Source organism: Triturus cristatus, chromosome 12, assembly GCF_964204655.1.
Source record: "Triturus cristatus chromosome 12, aTriCri1.1, whole genome shotgun sequence".
In the NCBI taxonomy this organism is placed as follows: domain Eukaryota; kingdom Metazoa; phylum Chordata; class Amphibia; order Caudata; family Salamandridae; genus Triturus; species Triturus cristatus.
In genome coordinates, this window is record NC_140595.1 from 81,956,925 (window position 1) to 81,975,181 (window position 18,257).

At 46.5% G+C, this 18,257-nt stretch overlaps 1 protein-coding gene across 2 annotated transcripts in view; it reads right to left on the reverse strand.

Annotated features, from left to right (window-relative positions):
• ZNF687 (zinc finger protein 687) overlaps positions 1–18,257 on the reverse strand; it is a 238,211-nt gene that overhangs the window by 107,197 nt on the left and 112,757 nt on the right. The window contains exon 1 of one of the 2 annotated variants that reach the window (XM_085639362.1): positions 344–426. The exons of the other annotated variant lie outside the window; for it this stretch is intronic. The gene's annotated coding sequence lies outside the window, so the exon portion shown is untranslated. Of the gene's footprint in view, positions 1–343; positions 427–18,257 lie in introns of those variants that run through there. 2 annotated transcript variants of the gene reach the window in all.

Below are 18,257 nucleotides of genomic sequence, written 5' to 3' on the forward strand. Positions count from 1 at the left end.
AGTTTTGCAAAATAAAAGGAGGGAAAAAAATAACGTGAGCTTCTCTTGATCGCACGCACCGTGCCCTATAATATAACGTCCTGCTCACGGTGAGGCACCAGCGTGGAAGAGATCACCGAACAAGGCTTCCCTCGAGCAGCGAGGCCTCTTCCTACCAGTGACTCCTCACTCGAGCAGGAAGGCCTCGCTGTTGCTTTTCAAGGCCCAGAGAGTCTCTCTGCCTCGCTCGCCCCCACCCTACCGGCTCGTCGGTTGTCTGCGTGTAATCTCCCTTTCCCTCTGCCCCCGAACCACCCACCCAGGCCCCCAGCAATCCGGACGCACTGCTGGCAACACAACTGACCTGCTTCTGGGAGTCTTGCATGTAAGTGTGCTACTAGGCCGCATTGACTCCAGGAACTGCTGCTCGGATTTCACATGCGTGCAAGAAAAAAAAAAAAAGCCATCCCTCTGGTTAAACAACAGCCAAGCGTCATGTGACCCTCCCCGGCAAGATGATGTCATGAGGTCAAGCTGGCTTGGGGAGGAGGAAGAGAAGGAGGTGTGCAGTGAAGGCCTCGATCCTCCACACAGTGGGGAGGAGAGTGTGCCAGGGTGTAGGAGTGCAGGTGGGCGCCATCTACGGGGAAAGGGAGAGGGAAACGTGTAATTCCACTAAGCAAATGTGCACGGAGATAAATATTAACAGAATTAAACGACTTCCTGTCGATTCTCAATGCACAGGAACAGGCCACAATTCTAAACAACAAACCAAACAGAAATGCGGCTTATCAGAAAATAGAAAAAGACACAATTGGTGCGAGGTTTCACCAGTGGATAAATAGCTTAGAAAATACCCCCTAAGCAACAAAGAAAATCACTACGGAACAGAGAGGTAAGACAGGCATTTCAAAAGCGGCAAACATGCAGCAGGTCCCACTAACGAATACAGAAAATAACAAATAAAATAGCTAAAGGCCTTGTCAAAAAATATGACCCAATCGCCATTTTTCGTTGCATGAAACCAATAGGCTCTGCTGGATAATGCTGCTAACCACGCCATCCACCATTCCAAAGATGGCATGGCTTTCAACACAGCCCCTTTACCAACCTACCGCTAAACAACAGAACACAAAAACTGAAATACAATAACCCACCCTCCCTATTAGAAAAGTAGGGCTCTCCACACAGCCCAATCCTTGGAATCGGATATGTCCAGGTTGAAGTATTTTGTATTTAGTTCACTTTTTCGGTTCTCAGGGATATATGGACCCCGTTGGAGAAAACAGTGCGTTCTGGAGTGGAATCCCCTTACAACAGTGTTGTTTAGGCCTCACTTGACCAACTCTTAATAGTCCAAAACACCAACATACGTCCAACCACTTTCCAGTATACACAAAACAAAAAGGCCTGGACTAAAAGTGCGCCTCAATCCTAACAAATTGACAAACCACGCCGTCAAACATAACCAACCACCTTCAAAATAAAATGGCAAGATATCCAAGATAACATAGTCCATCCACTTCCTCGTGGAAAGCAATAAAGCATAGGAAATTAGCACACTATGCCTGGCCAGCTGTCTCGCCCAAAATTCGAGAGAGGGAGTATGGGGGGGGGGTTAAAAGAAGTTATTTTCAACACTTTCGCCTGAGAACGGTCTTGAGTACTTTTTAGACATCTGGAGACCGAAACGACAACATACTAAGCATTACAAGTGCTGGTTAATGGACTTTATACCCATACATTGCCAGGCTACCTTCGTCAGGCTAACACAGAACTTGGCTTCCGGAAGGCCCTGAAGACCTGGCTGTTCAAATCAGATTAACACACTTGAGGTGGCTCTCTTCCCTCTTCGATTGCTGCAGTGCCTGAGGTTTAGCGCCGGGACGCCCCTGTCTGGGGTAGCTGTCGCGCTCTATAAGCTTCTGTATTATTATTATTATACATAATGGAAGGACTCTAATTGGGTTTCTGGAACTTTGGTAATATGTTGAGTGGTCGCCCATGCTGTTTATGGTCGTGACTCGCACTTGCTGGAAACTGTGTGACCATTTGGGGTAGCAGGGAGTTGCTGTTGTATTTGACCCTTAAAAGATGGATTGTTGTTAAATAAATGTATGTGATTGTTATACTATGGGATGAAGAAGTAGGCCTATTACATTTCGCTTGTGGATTCTAGGGTGGGGAATCTGCAGCCAGATAGTCTCTACAGATAAGCCTCCACCGAAGGTAAGTAACTTGCCCGTCTAACCATTTGTCTAGAGAACCACATCAGTGTCACTTTCATGATGTCTATATATCAACGAGTAGACTCCCTCCTGCTTCCTTTTAGTCGGAAAGAGAGTCACAGACCCAAACTTCGTGGCAGAAACAGTTTATTTCACAATAGCCGTAGGACGCGTTTCGGGCAATGGCATGACCTTGATCACATGCGGAAACGCAGTCCGCCTTCAGTTTTTATAATGCATTGTGTCATACACCCGTAATAGACATAAACAACATATGAATTTGGAACCTAACAAACATTCTTTCTTCAGGTCAGCTAGTTTCTCTACTGTGTCCATTATATAAGTACTAGGTGCCCAGATTTTGTGAGTTAATAGTCTTTGCACACCAAATAAAGCACAGTTATATCAAAAACATGTTGTATCTATTTTGAAAGACAAACATATATAGCTAATAAAAAACATATTGAAATAAATAAATTATTCCAAATATAATAAATGTTTTTTTAGCAAAGCATTTAAAATCCCATCTGTAAAATCATTGGTAAAACATGTAATACATATTAAATATTAAGTGTTAAAACTAATTTCTGCATAAATGCTTAAAATGATGTAAACACTGGAACTGTGCAAATGTGCTAAGAAATCTCACTTAGTGGATATGATTACTTGTCATTTAGTTTATAGGCACTTGTACCTCCATCAGGGAACTATTTTATTGCGGAGCCCTGCTCCTATCTCTGCATCAATGCTAGAACTGGACCTCTACATCTAAATATGTAAAGGAAAAATATGGAACCCTGACGTGGTTCTATGTATCTATTGCTAATGGAGTGTAGTAGACTAAAAAATTCAGACCAGTATGACCGTGATTTTTTTGGTTCCGTGCTCCCAAAAAGTGCTATGTGCTAAATAGTAGGACTAAAGAGACCATACTTTTATATTAAAGTGCTGGTGCTTAAAAAATATATTAAAGCTAAGGGTTGAACAAACAATGAAAAATAAAAAGGGATAGCAGTAGCTGAGGAACTGTACAATTTGTTTTAAAAGATATATCTAGATCTGAATAACATCATTTAGATCATATATTATAAAGTCCCTTTAGCAGCAGCATGAGAAGGAGGGCCTGTATGTTCTACACTTGCACTTGAATTACATCATTCATCTCTGGTTGCAGTGGTAGCACTCTCTGCATGGGTTATTGGCAACTCATGGTAGGCTTACTATTGTAGTTGGCGTTAGAGGAATCTCTACTTGGGCGGCACTGCTGATTGTATTGTTTAATTACAAGAAGTTATATAAGTCTTCAGTGTTGTTTAGCCCTTTAGGGTGTTTACTATCTAATTCTAAGATTATTCAAGAATCCAATTGGCGCAGGGAACGCTCTCTATTACCCCCTCTTCGTGGTTTGGGTACTAAAGTAATGACGAAATATCTGAGACAGTTGAGGTCATTGTTGTGAATTTCCTTGAAGTGCCTGGCAACTGGATACGTAACATCGTTGTTGACAATTGCTCGAAGATGCTGTAGAATCCTGACATGCACCTGTAGCTTCGTACTTTCCACATATCTCAATCCACAGGTGCATGTCAGGACATAAACAGCAAATTCAATTCTGCAATTGTTGTTGCCTTTGATCAAACTGGGTTTGGCATTAAATGGAATCATGTAGCTAGTTGTGTTTACACCAAACTTGCAAGCTCTACAGCTTGAACACTTGAAAAAACCCTGTCTCGTCTGTAATCACATTTTACCTGAATGAACCTCTGGGCTATTCTTTACCAGCTGTTTTCTCATGGATATACCTTTCCTGAACGTAACTGTAGGGTTATCCGCCAGGTTCAGTGCCAGCACCGCGTCCGTAAGTATTATGGGCCAGTTACGCTTTAAGATGGATTTTATTTGCCTTTCTTGCTGGTTATAAGTCAAAATCAACCTAGGTGCAGTATTTTCCTGTCCTATCTCCTGAATGTTATTTTTTGTTGATTCTAGGAGCGTATCTCTACTTTTCATTTTTACTTTGGCTTGTGCTTCTCTGAGGATTGAATCATTGTAGCCTCGTTGTTGGAACCTCTTAATGGCCTCTTGAGTACACCTCTCTAGTTCTTGTTCACTACTGCATATTCTTTTGATTCTGAGGAGCTCCCCAAAAGGAATACTTCTCACTAGATGTTTCGGATGGTTGCTAGTTCTGTGGAGTGTGGAATTCCCAGCTATCACTTTCCTATGCAGAGTAGTGACTATCTGTTAATTTTTGATAAAAACTTGCACATCTAGAAATTCAATCCTCTCTGTGCTAATATGTGATGTATATTTCAGATTAACTGAATTATCATTAATATGGATGATAAACTTGTTAGCACCTTCCTCACTTCCCTGCCATACCACGAAAACATTGTCAATATATCTGAACCAATATTTGACATGCCGATTGTACATTTCTGAATGGGTGCCCCAGAGAACCTGCTCCTCCCACCAGCCTACCAGCAGGCAGGCATAGCTGGGAGAGAAGCAGGCTCCCATGGCGACGCCCCCCAGCTGTCTGTACACATCCGTGCTGAACAGAAAGTAATTATTATAAAGGCACCATGATATGCATTCCATTAACATTGCATTGTGTTTACAACATTCAACTGGTCTAGAGTTTAAAAAGTGCTTGATAGCCTGGAGTCCTGTACAGTGTTCTATGTACGTGTAAAATGACTTGATGTCTAGAGTAATAAAGATCATTTCTTTCTCCCATTTGATGTTTTTAATCTTATTCAAGAAATCCCCAATATCTCTTACATATGTAGGTAGATCCTTAACTAGTCCCTGTAAGAAATAATCCACATATTGGGATATGTGTTCTCCCATGCTGTTAATCTCGGAGATTATTGGGCACCCAGGGATAGGGGAAATGTTCTTGTGTATCTTGGGAATAAAGTATATTATTGGAATAAATATATATATATATATATATATATATATATATATATATATATATATATAATAACTCATGTGTAGTCTGCAGTTAACCTGTTAACATGTTAACAGTTAACCTGGAAATAGATGCATCCATTTTGATACAGACATGCTGGATTCCTATTTTGTTTTAAAAAAAACAGAAAAACCACCAGCACCAATCCATTTCCAACAATCCCCTCCAAGGGTAGGCTAACCCAGCCTCTGCAATCCTTCAAACAACTATCATAATAGCAATTTATGGATCTTGTCAAAGCAAGCAGGCCAGCCGGCTGCCTTTTTGACCCTTCTCCACCACAAATCTTCAAGAACATCCGTTTAACTACCTCTGCTGCCACACCAGTAACAAGAACCATCAATCATTCTTTAACTACAGGAATCTTTCTAGAACACTAAAAAATTTCATACATACGCAAAAGAAAACAAACCTGGACCCGCACAACCAAATTAACTACAGACTGATTAGAAATGGACCATTCCTGGGCAAACTATAGAAAGGGCAGCATTCACCCAGATGTCACAATTCATTGAATATAGCTCAAAACTTTTCAACTTCTTAACAGGATTCTGTCCAGGAAGAGGCAAAGAATCTGCTCTCATCTCCATCTGGGATGACCTTAAAACACAGTAGACAGGATTAGGGGCGCTGCCCTATTTCTCTTGGGCCTTTCAGCTGCTTTCGACACAGTTGACCATGACACTCTAATCCATAGACTCTACGATGCCGGCATAGAGGGGACTGCTTTTGAGTGGATCACATCCTACAGTCAAAATAAAACAAATGTCATATGTACTCCCCCTCTCCCATCCAAACTGTTAAAGTTCAGTTTGCGACGTGAACATTACCAGCGCCATTTTGTCCCTTCCTAGGCCTGTATGAGCGCGTAGGCAGCAGCCATTTTTAGACACCAAGGCCTCTCCTCACATTCTCAGCCGCCTGCACGTCTCTCTGACCTCGCTAACATCCCCCGCGCCCAGGCAGCCCCCGAACTCTCCTGCTTGAGCCATAAACACATCTTCAGCGCGACCCTGCCTCAGAGCCACATCCTGTGCCGAAGCCACATACCCTTTCATCCCTTTCATGCGAACGGGCCCTTTTGATAACCTATTGTCCGAGCCGATCCCAGGCCATCACCTAGCCCTGCGGATGCAGTTTATTGCCCCCTACAGTAGAAACTCACCCCCCTTCAAAGGAGCTGATCACACCACGAGCCGACCGATCACACACATTCCTGTTCCCAGCGGAATGTCCAGCTGTGCGATAGCCATCACCTGCTGAGACTGGGGTGGGAACTTCTACTGTAGATACAAGTGGGAACGAGCCTGAAGTGGGGGATTCCAAGGATGTCTTTCCATATTTCAACGTGTCGTCAAGAATGTGTTGTGTGCAATAAAGCAATAAACCTGTGTATAAGAGGCCAGGCCACAGAGATGCGGCAGAGCACCTCGAGACGATACCCTGTTTGTCTGATCTGACGTGTTCTGCTCCGGAGTATATTAAAACCGGTTTCCTGCTTTCCAGTTTCCAGCGCCTGCCTCTTTATTTGATAATCATAGAATGGTTTAGAGGCGACCGACGCCAAGCAGTGTTCGAAAGGGTCACCCAGAGTAATCTGCTCTTTTACAATTGGCGTCCCAAACGTGGGGCCCATCAGCGACACGTGGATCCAGTGGGAGAGGTCCTGACGACAAAGTGAATGACTGCAACGATCGGGAAGAGCTCACGCCCGATAGACCCTCGTCTGGCGGCCGATCATCCGAACTTCACCTATTCCGAACAGACCTCTCTCGAGCGATCTACGGTCCTGACTGGGAACCCTCAGGAGTGCCGCGGCAATAACAGAGAATAGAGGACGATGGGGCGCTGGAATTGGAAGACGAGAAACTGTCCATACAGTCCGGGTAAGGTCGTACAGCAGAAACTCTTTTTGTTTTGATTGATTGTTTGAAAAATACTAGTTAATTGATTGGATCACTTAACCTCGGTTGTTAAATGAGATTGGTTCTTTTTGAGATATTCTCTGCCTACAAACGGTGAAGAACAGGAAAATTCTCTCTCCCTTTGCAGGTAGTGAAGGATAGGTAGCGCGGACTTTTTGTCCATATCAATAAGGGCTGATAATACGTCGTGCCTATCTTCTCCCCACTGATTGTTTGGTTCTATTGGTTCTCTTGAGATATTCCCTATTTGCAAATAACGTAAAATAGAAATATTTTGTCTAGTCTTTGCAAGTAGCGAAGGATAGGTAGTGCGGACCTTTGTCCACTAGTGTTTGAAGTCTTCTTTTTGACCGCTATACATCATGCCTATCTTCTCCCCACTGATTGGTAGTTGGTTTAGCCCGGACCGTTTGTTAGAGGTAGATCATCCAGCTCCACTGGAGGCCACCCCTAATAAGGACATGTTCACGAAATATGGATTAGTCGCTGTAGCCTATAGTAAGCTATGGCATAAAAATACCAAGAAAGATCAGGAAAGTCAGTGGCCACTGATAGGAGCTTTTGATATAAATAAAATAGAAGCACTAGAGATAGCCCTTCGTAAACATAAAACCACGCCAACCATGCTTGATAGTCTCGGCATGTGGCGCAAAGAAGCAACGCAACGTAAAAAGAGAGACGAAGCAAAGACAGATAAAGAGCTACGGAAGGCAGCTCACCTAGCTGGGAAAAAGCTAGAAGAAGAGATCAAAGAAAGAGAGGGAATGAAGAAAGAACGAGAGTCCGAAACATCGGGCCAATGCCCTGTTAGAACGCCCTCTGTGCTCTACCCCGAGCTACCCCCAAAGCAAAAGGCAAACGATGATTTACTCTTAGGTCCCCCAATCATCTATATGCCCCCTCCATATGCCCCCTCCTATCCTGTAGCACAGCACCAACAACCCCCGAACCTAAACGACGGTAGTGCCAGGGCCTCGGTACCCACGGCCTCCGCGCCGACCGAGCCTCCCGTACTAAATACCGCACCAACGGAAGCTTCAAACAAGCCTGAAACCTTAGAAAAAGAAATTACAAGAGTGAGCCGCTTGAACAGTCATGAACGAGCGGGTATTGACAAGATTGTAAAAACATTAATAGAACGAAAAGAAACAGAGGAATACATTTCGGACATGTGCAACTCATATACCAACAGCCATAGACGACACTTTGTTGTACGCTTTTGCTACCACACTCTCACAGCCTACGAGGAGAGATACCAAGGCAAACGACCTGAACGCCTTGCAGACTTGTACAGGAAGGTAGACATAGGAGATGAGAGCGAGTGTGATGTGACGGAACTCTTCTCGCATACGCTGGAAGTCTTTCGCCACCTCACGGAACAAGAGCCGGTGTCTAGAAACCCAACTCCTGTAACGACCGAACCCCCAATGGAGAAAGTGGATACCATGATGCCAATAAAGGAAGCTGCTCCCTACTGGCTCCCCCCACGAGGTCAGGGAACTAATGATGACATTAACCATCAGGACGCGAGGGGTAGGGTGGTTTATAACTGGGTATACCAACCCTGGGATCGACAAGACATCCTGACCTTCCGAAAATCCTTACCGGATCTACGGAAGAACCCTACAGCCTTTTATACGGAGCTAGGCACGGCCTTAGGATCAACAATCATGACCTTAGCAGACATCGACTTGTTTTTCGGGTTATGTCTACCAGCTGATGTGTGGAAGCAAATCCGGAAAGTCGACCACCTTGAGCTGTTTGGGCATACCTGGGTACAACTCGATGGCATAGATAAACAACGAGATCCCGGACAGAAACCCTTAAAAGCTATTTTAGAACTTCCAGACAAAATTGTTCAGAAATTGAAGACGCTAATCCCCGAGAAAAAGGTAGACTGGTCGATTGTAACGGCTTGCCGTCAGAAACCCCAAGAAGATGTCTCCGAATACTTTTCTCGATTCGAGGCGGTGTTTTCTGACTATAGTGGTCAGGACATGACCACTGCAACCGGACATCACCTGTTTGTCCAAAATTATGTTAAAGGTCTGTTGCAGGAAGTCTCACAGAAACTGCAGACCAGCGAGAGTAGTTGGGCGGCCTCCAAACCCGCAGCTATCCTTCAGATGGCCCAGTACTATGAGCTTCAAAAGAACGAAAACGATAGGGCATCGGAGAAAAAGAAGAAGGACCTCAAGGAAAGGGTTATGATTGCACAATTGCAGGGAGTGACTATAGGAAAGGAACCCTATAAAGGAAATTACCAACCGAATGTCCCTAGAAATCCGCCTCCTGAAGATAATGCACCCACATCCTACGCTGGATGTAGGGATTTGAGCGAGAATCAATGTGCGTTCTGTAAAGGACTCGGACATTGGAAATTCCAGTGCCCGATCCTGCTAGAAATGATCAAAAATAAGGAGACAAGGGACTCAGAGAACGGACCGAGAAATAGAGGACGTGGACGAGGGTACACAAACGGCACTAGCAATGAAAGGCCCGGTAAAATGAACACGTTTGACCGTCCCCGACAGAACCAGTGCCAACAGACTGACTACGACAACACATACGACTTTGCATAGGACTGCCGAAGGCAAGGGAGGGATCCAGTCGAGCTCTATGTTGACCAGCAAGGCCCTTATGTCACCGCTAAGGTCCTGGGCACGAAGTCTCCATTTTTGGTAGACACAGGAGCAACACGTAGTGCTTTATCTAAACAACTGATTCCTAGGGCACCCTTGTCTGGCTCGCATTTAACATCGATAGGTTTTGATGGAACGCCCTCCACCAATCCCTTGTCCACTCCGATCCCCTTCGACTTGGAAAACAACACCATTGACACGACATTTCTGCTCTCCTCCAACATCCCCGATGCTATTATGGGTCTTGACTTGTTGAAACATTTCCGAGCCACCATTAGATGTTTGCCGGACGGAGTCCGAGTCATTTTATACGACAACCCCAATCTGCTTAGACCTTGTCCCACACGACACATGTTCTCTATGACTGACGCTGACATATCACTTCTTGACACCTTACCCCTATACTTATGGGCAAAGACCGACTCGGATGTAGGACGGATGATGATTGATCCTGTGCATATAACTGTACGACAGGACGCGACACTCCCAAAACTCCCACAATATAGGATATCACCCGAAGGCGAGAAGGCATTGGTAGAGATTATTCAATCCTTAATGGATGCAGGAGTGGTAGAAGAGGTGGTCAGCAACGTTTGTAACAGCCCTATCTTACCGATTATCAAGAAGCAAGGAGAGGGAGATGAGAAAGCATACCGCTTCATCATCGACCTGCGGGAGGTTAATAAAGTAGTTGTGCCGCTATACCCCGTGGTCTCCGACATCACCACCATTCTGACCCTGATCCCGTCCACTGCCACCACTTTCACTGTCATTGATCTCAAAAATGCCTTCTTCTCTATCCCTATCCACCCAGACAGCCGCTACCTTTTCGGATTTACCTTAAAATCCCGCTCGTACAGATTTTGTCGAGCGCCCCAAGGCTACACCGAGAGTCCCAGCATCTATAGCCAGGTCCTTAAGAGGCAGTTAGACGCAGTTCAGTTGTCGGATGGAGTGGTGTTGATCCAATATGTAGATGACATCCTCCTGGCAGCTGACACCACCCCACTTGCAGTCACAGCCACCATCCAGCTCCTACATTTCCTTGCAGAGAATGGTCACAAGGTCTCCAAGAAGAAATTACAGTTCTGCCAACCCCAGGTAACATACCTAGGCCACCTCCTATCCAAAGAAGGGAGGAAACTTACGCCCGATAGAATTCAGACCATTTTGGAAACTCCCGTCCCTAAAACCCAGAAGCAAGTCCGCTCTCTGGTAGGCCTCACCTCATTCTGTCGACAGTGGTTGCCAAACTTCAGCCTCATTGTTAAACCCTTGCTTTCCCATCTGGCCAAAGATGTCCCCTTCCCACTCCCTTGGACCCCTGAATGCCAATCCTCCTTCAAAGAATTGCGAGATGCCCTTTGTTCAGCTCCCGTTCTAGGGACCCCAGACTATTCCAAGCCTTTTTCCCTTTATACTCACGAAAGAGAGGGATGTGCTTTATCTGTCCTAACACAATCCATTAGCTTCAAGCAACGCCCTTGTGCCTACTTCTCTGCCACCCTTGACCCTGTAGCCAGAGCTTTGCCTGCCTGCCTTCGAGCCGTAGCTGCCGCTGCTGTCTCCATACGACAGAGTGAAGGAATTGTACTTTCCAATTCCCTCACAGTACTAGTACCCCATTCCGTTGATACCCTTTTGAACCAAACCAAAACCCAACATCTGACTAGCGCACGACTGACTGGGTACGAACTAACATTACTGGCACCCCACATAACTTTGAAAAGATGCACCACTCTGAATCCAGCAACCTTGCTGCCCTTACCCGAGAATGACCCTAATGTTGCTCCCCTACATGACTGTGTGACCCTCACTGATGAACAGACTAGGAGCAGAGTAGACCTCCGAGATACTGCCTTCCCAGAACCTGACGGAGAACTTTGGGTGGATGGTTCATGCATTAAACTCCCCGATGGCACCACCTCCGCCGCATATGCCGTTACCACAGCCCGAACTGTCGTCGAGACAGCTCGTATCACGCAGCGATCCGCACAAGCAGCAGAACTGATCGCCCTCACACGAGCGTGCATCCTAGCAGCAGGGACGACCGCTAACATATACACGGACAGCCAGTATGCCTTCGGGGTGGTTCATCACTTTGGGCTCCTTTGGAAGGAGAGGGGATTCCTGACCTCGCATGGCACACCGATCCTGCACGGAGACCTAGTCTCTGCCCTGACCGAAGCAGTTCTCCTCCCCAAACAACTAGCTGTAATCAAGTGCCAAGCACACAAGAAAGTCACAGACATTGTAGGACAAGGAAACGCACAAGCTGACATCACTGCCCGAACCACAGCTGAGAATAGGACGACAACCCGCATGTACGTGACCAGGTCACAAGCAGAAAAATGGAAGGACGCTAGGGAGACCATAAGGGACATTCAAATGACTAGCACACCACAGGAACTGACTGAATGGGCACGGGTGGGACTAAAAGACGATTAAGGATGCTGGCGGGTGAAAGACGCAAACAAATGGCTATTACCCAATTCCTATCTGATCCCCATACTAACCATGACACACTCCCCTGCGCACATAGGATCTGCCCCCATGACTGAGCTCGTTTCCAGAGTTTGGCACAATGACAGAATAGCAGACGCAGCAAAACGCCTGGTCTAACAATGCCTGATATGCCTGCAACACAACCCAGGGAAAGGGACTGCAGTACCCCGGGGAGGGTTTGGGGTCCCTGACCATCCCTTTGAAGCCCTTCAAATGGACTACATTCAGCTAGAAAGGTGCCATGGTCTGAAATATGTGCTCGTCATTGTGTGTGCGTTCAGCAAATGGGTGGAAGCCTACCCCACTCGAGACAACACCGCCATCACTACTGCTAAGGTGTTGTTGAAAGAATTCTTCCCGCGCTACGGCCTTTGTCGAATTTTGTGGAGCGACAACTCATACTGAAAGGGTTGGGTGTAAATCAAAAATTTCACGCAGTCTTCCACCCCCAATCTGCAGGTCCAGTAGAGCGACATAACGCCACACTGAAACTCAAACTAGCGAAGATAGTTGCCTACAGGACTGAAGTGGCATTACTATCAATGCGCTCCACTCCTACCAAGCACCGCCTAACCCCTTATGAAGTCGTTTTTGGCCGACCCATGAATATCTGGGCCGCACCGAAGCCGGCGTCCATCCATGATGTCCCGGACATCTTAATGTCTGATTACCTTCATAACTTAACAAAAACACTAACTGTTATCCACCAACAGGTGCAGCAAGCCATACCAGACGCATCCAGGGGCCCCGGACACGACATCCAGCCCGGAGAGTTCGTCCTGATTCGAAATTTTCAAAGGACGAAAAGTCTGGAACCTAGGTGGATGGGCCACCGGCAAGTCTTGATCACCACCCGAACTGCACTCCGAGTGGAAGGTAAACGAAATTGGCTGCATGCACATCACTGTAAAAGAATTTCACCGACTCCGACGACGAATGAAGACGTGGCCACCCAAGAAGAGCTCCTGAACAAAGACAGACCAACCCTGAGTTACTACCCTGACACGGAGACACTCGAATTGGCTGAATTTCCAGATCCCACTGTGCCATCCAGAAAAGGGTACAACTTGCGACGAAAGGAGAGCGTCTCGACCTAGCAGGTCACTAGCTGAATCGACAAATCTCAGAGCGGTAACCAACACCACAAAGGTTACCAGGAGAGAAACTAGACGAGGCGTGTGGCCCAGCCAGCCATCGAGCCTCTTGAAGGTGATGGAAGCTCCGGACATGAAGGTGATGGAAGCAACCGGATACCCGAAGATCCACCGTAAAGACCCCAAGACTGAAACGCTGCATAGCACAAAGACAATTGCCCTCTTCATTGCTTTTCTCTTCTGCCTCCTTCTCTTGGCCACCTTCTGGGTCGTGGAAGAAAGTTTACCTGCCCATAAGACTTTGATACCCACCGTGCAACCCACCACCAAGAGAGAATACTATCTCATTTCACTTTCACCCCAGCTCCGGGAAAGACGCAAGGAGTTCTGGAACAACTCATTTGTACAGTTGCTGCACCAACACAACCTTGCTGCCAATGCCACGAACTGCGGGATCTGTGGGCTGCTACCACATGCAACTGAACATTCTATCCCCTTCATCCCTTCGCCTTTTTCCGTTCATGGGTCCTGCCTTGCCTGGCTGATACTCTTGCAAGAGAGTTACAAGGACAATGCGACTTCGGGTGAAACCATTTCACACTTCTACAATGGGTTCTGGCTGAGCAAAACTCCCTTTTGCCCCTCGACATCCAACACCACCTTTCAAATGGACATTCCTACACAAGAACGAATTGAAATGCAGGTGTTTAACAATCCAGCCAGACCCACCTTCTCCTACCTCCGGAAACGAACTGCTGCCACTCTGACTGTGTCCCTCTCTGTGGTGAATGTCTCAGGCCTTGTCTGCATTGAAGGCCATGGGAAGAAATCAGTGGGTCACAGCTCCTGCCTCATCACAAAGACTTTGGAAACGGCTGATCCACCCTCCTTTGTTGCCTCCCCGAATATGTACTTCATCTGCGGAACCAAAGCCTACACCTGGCTCCTAAAGGGCTGGGAAGGCACCTGCTATATCTCTTTTATCCTTCCTCCTACATATGTGGCACCAGCAAACCATCACCGGCAAAGACGAGCAAAAGATGTTGAGCGAGCAGACTCCACTGCGTCACAGTTCCTTGATGCAGCGAAGGGACTCGTTCCACTTTGGGGCCCAATGGCGAACAGCCGTGCCATCCGACATCTGGCCCAGGCAGTCGAGACAACCATGAACATCACAGCCAGCATCCTCACGAACAACACGGCCGAGCTCCAGGCGGTCCGCTTGGTGGCTCTTCAGAACCGTCTTGTTCTGGACGTGGTTCTGGCGGACCGTGGAGGAGCATGCCGCATCATCGGATATAGATGTTGCACGTTTATTCCTGACAACTCACCCTCAGTCTACGAGGCGATCGAACACCTCCACATACTTTCCTCAGAGGTGCATCAAGAACAAGAAGGATGGTCGCTTGGGGGCTGGTTCTGGAGTACTTTAAAGGACTGGGGTTGGAAGTTGCTAATTATTGCACTGGTACCGATTCTGATCATATGTGGTTGCTGCCTGGGTATACAATGCCTGCCTCCTCTATGCTCTCTTTTCGCGAACTGTATTTGCCCTAAGACTTTGGACTATAACACTGAGCATATGAGAGCTTTGTATGAATCAGAGATACGTAACATGATGGGGATAGATATAGAGTGACAAACTGGCTAAATAATGTTCATAGGGCGGACTGTTAAAGTTCAGTTTGCGACGTGAACATTACCAGCGCCATTTTGTCCCTTCCTAGGCCTGTATGAGCGCTTAAGCGGCAGCCATTTTTAGACACCATGGCCTCTCCTCACATTCTCAGCCGCCTGCACGTCTCTCTGACCTCGCTAACATCCCCCGCGCCCAGGCTGCCCCCGAACTCTCCTGCTTGAGCCATAAACACATCTTCAGCGCGACCCTGCCTCAGAGCCACATCCTGTGCCGAAGCCACATACCCTTTCATCCCTTTCATGCGAACGGGCCCTTTTGATAACCTATTGTCCAAGCCGATCCCAGGCCATCACCTAGCCCTGCGGATGCAGTTTATTGCCCCCTACAGTAGAAACTCACCCCCTTCAAAGGAGCTGATCACACCACGAGCCGGCCGATCACACACATTCCTGTTCCCAGCGGAATGTCCAGCTGTGCGATAGCCATCACCTGCTGAGATTGGGGTGGGAACTTCTACTGTAGATACAAGTGGGAACGGGCCTGAAGTGGGGGATTCCAAGGATGTCTTTCCATATTTCAACGTGTCGTCAAGAATGTGTTGTGTGCAATAAAGCAATAAACCTGTGTATAAGAGGCCAGGCCACAGAGATGCGGCAGAGCACTTCGAGACGATACCCTGTTTGTCTGATCTGACGTGTTCTGCTCCGGAGTATATTAAAACATGTTTCCTGCTTTCCAGTTTCCTGCGCCTGCCTCTTTATTTGATAATCATAGAATGGTTTAGAGGCGACCGACGCCAAGCAGTGTTCGAAAAGGTCACCCAGAGTAATCTGCTCTTTTACAAAACCATACTTTACAAACGTAGGGGTCCCTCACGGCTCTATCATCTCACCTATGCTTTTCAACATCTACAGGCAGTCATTAAGAGCAATGACCAATTAATTTCAGCTAACATGCTGTAACTATGCAGATGACACACAAATACTTCTTAAACTGGAAAGCCCCATAGACAATAGAAACTCAAACATCTTCAGTTGCCTCAAAACCACTTATCAGTGGAGGACATGGAGCCATCTCAAACTGAATGCTTCCAAAACTGAAATGCTCAAATGTGGCGATTGGAATAGAATAGAATAGAATTTTATTGCACAATTAATTAAAATCATTGCAATCACAAATACTGAGATACAGGATAAAATGCATGAGCTTCAATATTAAAAGTTTTTAGCATTTACATTAAAAAGGATTAAAACTGATAGTGGTTTAATGAGCTTTATGATTCTATGAGTTTTTCGGAGGCCAAAATATTATTTATGGCCATCAGAAATTTCAAAAAGCGGGCCAACAACTGTGCTGAGTCACCCTTCAAGCATTCCACCAGGCCATCCAGGCAAGTCCGAATGTTTAAAATGCGCCAGGAGGGTAGAAGCCAATAAGTTCTTAAAGGGCGCAGTGTCTCGCAAATACATAATATGTGAGTTAAGGTTTCTTCTCCTCGCCCACAGGCACAGCACTGTGTGGATAAGATTTCTTTGTAGCCTTGCCCATACTTGTATGCCAATAGAGGGATCAAGCCGAATCGTAGCCTCATCAGTTGGCGCTTCATTATTGGCTTTATTGGAGATGACAGTGTATAGCCTCTGCTGTTGTATAGTTTTAATTTGGGAAAAAGGGGGTGGTGATGGACAGAGCTTCTGAATGATGCAGAATACTCTTACCAAGTCAAGAGATCATGGTTTTAATCCATCACCGTTTTTTAGCTCACTGCACCATCCCAGCTCAGAACCAGGCTACATGCAAATTAGTCTGTACCTGTCCCAGTGCATGATGGGAACAGGGCAAACCAAACTACCAAGCCAATTCTTATACTGGGAAGGAAACAAGCTTCCGGGGACCGGTTTCTGGCATCACAGCCTTCGTCAGCCCGGCTTGCCTGAATCCTGATGGTGCAATGAGCAAGGGACTCACGTCTGAGCATACCCTCCCACACTGAGTGTGGATAAAATCGATTTGGGAAAAAGGGGGTGGTGATGGACAGAGCTTCTGAATGATGCAGAATACTCTTACCAAGTCAAGAGATCATGGTTTTAATCCATCACCGTTTTTTAGCTCACTGCACCATCCCAGCTCAGAACCAGGCTACATGCAAATTAGTCTGTACCTGTCCCAGTGCATGATGGGAACAGGGCAAACCAAACTACCAAGCCAATTCTTATACTGGGAAGGAAACAAGCTTCCGGGGACCGGTTTCTGGCATCACAGCCTTCGTCAGCCCGGCTTGCCTGAATCCTGATGGTGCAATGAGCAAGGGACTCACGTCTGAGCATACCCTCCCACACTGAGTGTGGATAAAATCGATTTGGGAAAAAGGGGGTGGTGATGGACAGAGCTTCTGAATGATGCAGAATACTCTTACCAAGTCAAGAGATCATGGTTTTAATCCATCACCGTTTTTTAGCTCACTGCACCATCCCAGCTCAGAACCAGGCTACATGCAAATTAGTCTGTACCTGTCCCAGTGCATGATGGGAACAGGGCAAACCAAACTACCAAGCCAATTCTTATACTGGGAAGGAAACAAGCTTCCGGGGACCGGTTTCTGGCATCACAGCCTTCGTCAGCCCGGCTTGCCTGAATCCTGATGGTGCAATGAGCAAGGGACTCACGTCTGAGCATACCCTCCCACACTGAGTGTGGATAAAATCGATTTGGGAAAAAGGGGGTGGTGATGGACAGAGCTTCTGAATGATGCAGAATACTCTTACCAAGTCAAGAGATCATGGTTTTAATCCATCACCGTTTTTTAGCTCACTGCACCATCCCAGCTCAGAACCAGGCTACATGCAAATTAGTCTGTACCTGTCCCAGTGCATGATGGGAACAGGGCAAACCAAACTACCAAGCCAATTCTTATACTGGGAAGGAAACAAGCTTCCGGGGACCGGTTTCTGGCATCACAGCCTTCGTCAGCCCGGCTTGCCTGAATCCTGATGGTGCAATGAGCAAGGGACTCACGTCTGAGCATACCCTCCCACACTGAGTGTGGATAAAATCGATTTTGGAAAAAGGGGGTGGTGATGGACAGAGCTTCTGAATGATGCAGAATACTCTTACCAAGTCAAGAGATCATGGTTTTAATCCATCACCGTTTTTTAGCTCACTGCACCATCCCAGCTCAGAACCAGGCTACATGCAAATTAGTCTGTACCTGTCCCAGTGCATGATGGGAACAGGGCAAACCAAACTACCAAGCCAATTCTTATACTGG